The 5,226-nt window shown below is 40.4% G+C and overlaps 1 non-coding gene across 1 annotated transcript; it reads left to right on the plus strand.

Annotated features, from left to right (window-relative positions):
- Positions 1-370: 370 nt before the first annotated feature.
- Positions 371-480, plus strand: LOC114902190. The gene has a single exon (XR_003795413.1). It is a non-coding gene; the product is annotated as a U6 spliceosomal RNA (small nuclear RNA).
- Positions 481-5,226: the final 4,746 nt, after the last annotated feature.

The following is a 5,226-nucleotide window of genomic DNA, read 5'->3' on the forward strand; positions in this document are numbered from 1 at the left end:
TTGCATTCTTTTTGAATTAAGCTGGACAGTGCATTATTTAGCATAGTGCCTGGCATATATTAAGAACGCATTTAATCTAGATTTAATCACTTTTCAGTTGTTTCATTTTCAACCAGATAAATTAGGAAAATACAGCAATGATCATTTTGGATCAGATAACCTATCCCTATATTCTGTCTCTGCGGGTAGAATCAGAAGGTATTTTACTCACCTTCCATGCCTCAATACTCTGATAGGGAGCATTATAGAATTAATCAAAGCCCTTTTTTTATAATAATCATTAAATGGATCTTGCTTCTCTTTCAGACTCACAGTCTGTATAATTTTTTCTTCTTTATGTAAATAAGTGTTTTCATTAAAATGTGTACCAGTGCTCACTTCAGCAGCACATATACTAAAATTGGAACAATACAGAGAAGATTAGCATGACACCTGCTCAACGATGTCATACAGGAAATTCAGGAAACATTCCATATTATTATGAAAAGAGTTCTGGATGTGGATGGTGGTGTTGGTTGCACAACAGTATGAATGTCTTTAATACCACTTAACTCTTCATTTAAATTAGTTAGCATTGTAAATTTCATGTTACATATATTTTACTATGATACCGAAATTAGAAGAAAATGTATTAACACCGCTTCATTAAGAGGACACTGAGCTATTAAAATACTGGTCCCTTGTCAACAATTTTATATATTTGACTGGTCACAGAATAGCTAAATTGCTAGCCCACTGTTATCAGCAAAGCAGAGGCAAACACAGCATTAAATTTCTGAATATTGCGAAGACTGACCAGAGCAAGCTGGGTTTTGCTTATTTATTTATGCTTACTGCAATACATAACAATTCAGAAGCATGACCATTTGTAGAATTACCTGTTATCACTGAATATTCCACTACTGTACTTTTATACTTCTAGAGAGACTTGTGGGATAGAAGAGAGTAATCAAAGCGTAATTTTATTTCATGTTGATGCCAAATAGCAATTTAAAATGTTCTTGTATTATTTACTTTTCTATACAGAACTGAGTAGAAAGCTTTTCTGAAACTAAAATGACTGATTGAAACAACTTGTGTATGAATGTGAAGCATGAAAACAAATTTACACCAAGTGAATATTCACAAGCCCTATTGCAGTTTCCACTCTTCTGTGATCTAACATCTCATCAGGCAACAAATATGGTGATGAATGCTTTTGAAAAGAATACCGTTGTTTTCCATTTTTCTTGTAATGTGAAAATAACAACTTCTTGTTTTCAAAATCAAGTCAACCTTTACCTGCATCCATACCCTTAAATTCCACCTTCCCTCCTGTTACAATAGGTGAAGTTTCCCTGTTTCTATCTACTGCTCTCTCTATAGCTAAAGCTAGTTGAAATAGCTAGTTCAGTTTCCTCACTTCTTACTCTCCACTCAATGCACTTCAGCTTATCAGCACCTTCATCTTGCCGCGCCCAGTGGCCACCTCTCCAGCTTCACCTTTCTCAACCTGTGAGCAGCATTGGACATGTTCTTGTTTTTGACATCTACCCTCCTAATGCTTCTGCTTCTTCAGCAGCCTCTCCTTCTCAGCCTTCTTTGCTTGCTCCTTTTCTCCTTCCTGCTTTTAATTACCAGAGTGCCATGAGACTCAGTCCAGGGGTCCATCTCCTCTTCTATCAACACTCTTCCTAATGGCCTCACCCAGACCCTGCGTGCGAATACCATCTCTCTGCTAACGACTACTAAAGGTATATATCCAGCCCTGACCCCCCCCTGAATCCCAGGCTCATAGCCAACAGCTTACTCATCATTTCCACTGGGTGTCTGTTAAGCATCTGCCCAAAGCAGCAGCCTTAATCACCCCTCCAGAGCCTGCTCCTTCTTTAACTGACTCAGTTGCTAAGTCTGAAAACCCAGAAGCCATCTTTGACTTCTCTCTCCGTCTCCCCTGCAATAAATCTATCAGCAAGTCTTGTCAGCTTATGTATATCAGAACATTTCCTAAACCAGTCACGTTTGCTGCCTCCCCTGCCACCATCCTTGTGTGTTATCATTAACTCTCACCTCAGCAAATGCAGCAGCCTCCCCGCTAGCCGGCTTGCTTCTGTGCCTGCCCTCCCACACTTCATTCTCCATGGAGCAGGCAGACAGAGCTTGTAAAGACTAAATCCTGTTATGCTGCTCCAAAGGTTCCAGGGTCCAGGCATCACACTTAGAATAAAACCCAGCTGCTTACTGCCTCCTGATCTGGCCCAGGCCACCCTTCAGATCTTATTTCCTACTATCCTGTTCTCCCATTTTTTTACTGCTCTAAGCCAAATCGCCCTTATTATTCCCCAAACGTACCAATGTGTTTCCCACCACAGGGATATTTACTGACACGTAGTTAGTTTTGGATAAATATTTACCAAGCAAATGATGGTAAGCTGGGCTGTTTCCCTTCCCCACGCTCACTATAATTTTCTGGCAATATATACAACTTCCCGTACACACTTTTGTACCCACTCTGCATTACATCCAGAGAAAAAGAACACTATCAGTCTTATTTTAGGGTTACTCACTGTGACTTACTCAAAGTGTTTCTTTTTCCAGTGAGAGGCCTGACGGAAGGGATGGCTATCTTGATTTAAGGCAGCCCGAGGCATGTCTTAAAAAGCAGTTATGCAAGATGATTAAGTTCCATATATATGCCGTAAAACATTGTGGCTATAATTAGCAACACTGTATTGTATGCTTAAACATTTATTAAGAGGGTAAGTCTCATTTTAAGTGTTCTTATCACTATAAAAAACTTCCTACTATCAGATTTGTTAGATTACAGCATATCTAAAACTCAAGTTTTGGGGAGGGGAGCAGTGCTGCCTCTGTAACTAAGCAGATTACAGCCAGGGGCCAATAATTTCCATTTATACTAACATCATATCTATCTTTTCACCCTATTCATAATCTGATTAACTCTCACCACTGTTTTCCACCCCTCTCCTCCGTGTATCTTCCTTAAGTTGAGTAAGGCTAAGGTCTAGAAATGAGTCTTGGCTTTCTACCATCCTCTGGCAGGCCAGTGGTCTTCTTTAATCAACCCTCTTTCTTCCAAAGCTCCAAGTACATCACGTCTTCATCCCACAAATAACTGAATTCTCATTTGATTTCAGGCATTATGTTGTTTCTGCTATAAAATTTATAGCAAGAGATTGACCTGTGCCTATATTACTGTAATTCCTTTAAGTTCCTTGAAAGCAAACTGCTATATAAATCTAAATATTTTACAATCTTTAAATTATCCTAAATGTCCCCATTTCAACTTGATCCCTTACTCTCTATTTTCCTGTCTTATAAATTCCTACTACATTTTCACGGCATTCTGTAAGATCTCAGTAAATGATAGTGACTGACATCTCTTTTGATGTCCCTTTGCCTACATTCTTCAAGTTTGCATCTGCCAAAGTACTTTCTACCTCAAATTCAAAAGCCAACCCAAATTCCGATTAATGTAAGAAGACTAAGTGGCAGAGCCAGGTGTTAGAAGGCTTCGGGAATAAAAATCCCAAAGCACTCTGTTGTGAGCATCACGTGTGAAGTACTGAGGGAGACAGCAAAATGAATAAGGCCAGGCATTGTCCTCAGGACCTTATGATCTCATGGGCAGACAGATTCCCCCTAAGTACCATACTATGACCTAAGGAAAATCATGAAATGTCAAAATCCCATGCAGTTGAGAGATCTAGCTTCCTGGAGGTGGCATGCGCCTCAGGTGGTGAAACGTGAGCAGGATTTCCACGAGAGGAAGAATCCCAAATGATGATCCCTCCATCCTATGGCAGCAAATAACAGGTTTTCTGAACTGGGCTTTCTGAAATTTCATTCCATGTGCGGACCGGATTATCTGCCAGACTGTGTTTAATGTTTGTTTGAGGATAATAATGACAGCTGAAAAACACAGACTCACTCTTGTGAGTCGATATATGCGGGGCATTGGCAATATCAAGACAAGGTATCTCTTCCACAAAGCAAATGACAGAGAAAAGTCATATAAACGCAGGTAAAGGACGTTCTTCAAGGACAACATGGAGCCACGGCGAGGGCAATTCTATCTGGATCTAGCAAATGACAACAGAAGACAGACTGAGTTTCACAGAGTTTTCACCACAGTAACAGAGATAGGTCTTATTCGAGTGGGAGGAGAAAGCCAACCTCTAGACAGCAAGACACAGCACAAACACACACAGAGAAGGATGTAGGCAGGTGCTTCTTACATTTCTCTTCATAAAGCCTTTCAGCCTCATGCACACAGAACATACTCTGTGAGATCCAGAACATGTGCAAACACTCACAGTGCCAAGTAGAGGGTGAAGGAAGCAGAGTAAGTTTTTGGCTTCCTCTCACCTCCTCTGCAAGAGCCCGTCTATCCTTTCAGGAACCACTTCCTCAGTCTCTTTGCTTTTCTTTTTACCCCACAGCCCCCAAAACTATATTTGGAGTTTTAAATATAAATAGAAGTAGTCCCTTTGAGCTCAAGTTCTTTCCCTACAGCACGCCAAAACAGCAACAGCTTCCTCTCCCTATTTCTATACTTGCCCTATAAATTACATGTAGCAATTACAATAGAAAGATTGTTTTAATTTAACACAAGAAAAAGGACATAGAAAAGCAGCTGTATGCTTTAGCAGGGGACTGTGGTAAGGCCCATGGTATCTCTAAGTTGAATACACTGATGTGAGTCACAGCTCCATTGGACAAGCTCTTAAGAGCAGAATTGCCCTCTGTTGTAAGATACTGTCGCATAGTAAAGAGTGGTTCTTCTCATGGGAAGTGTTCAGTGCAGGGCCATGTGTTCAGGAGGCATTGCCTAAGAAAGGGGTCAGGTGAGGTCACACAGACTCTAGGACAAAGGTTCTCAGTCTGACCAGAGACTGGGAGTGGGATCTGTAGATGGACGGCAGAACACCTGTGAACTTTGGAAACTGTACGTGAAATTGTGGCTATTTGCATTTTTCAAGAGAGAACTTCCATTGTTCGATTTATATTTTCAAAAGGATACATAAGCTTCAAAATTATGAAGGAAATTATGGAAAGTATGTTAGTTTGCTAGGGCTGCCAAAACAAAGTGCCACAAACTGGGTGGCTTAAACAACAGCAATTAGGTTCTACCCAACTCCACTGTGACCCCAGCTTAACTAATTACATCTGCGACAACCCTATTTTCAAATAAGGTCACTTTCTGAGGTACTGGAGATTAATACT

Source organism: Monodon monoceros, unplaced genomic scaffold (assembly GCF_005190385.1).
Source record: "Monodon monoceros isolate NGI ecotype Baffin Bay Population unplaced genomic scaffold, NGI_Narwhal_1 Super_Scaffold_2, whole genome shotgun sequence".
Lineage (NCBI taxonomy): Eukaryota > Metazoa > Chordata > Mammalia > Artiodactyla > Monodontidae > Monodon > Monodon monoceros.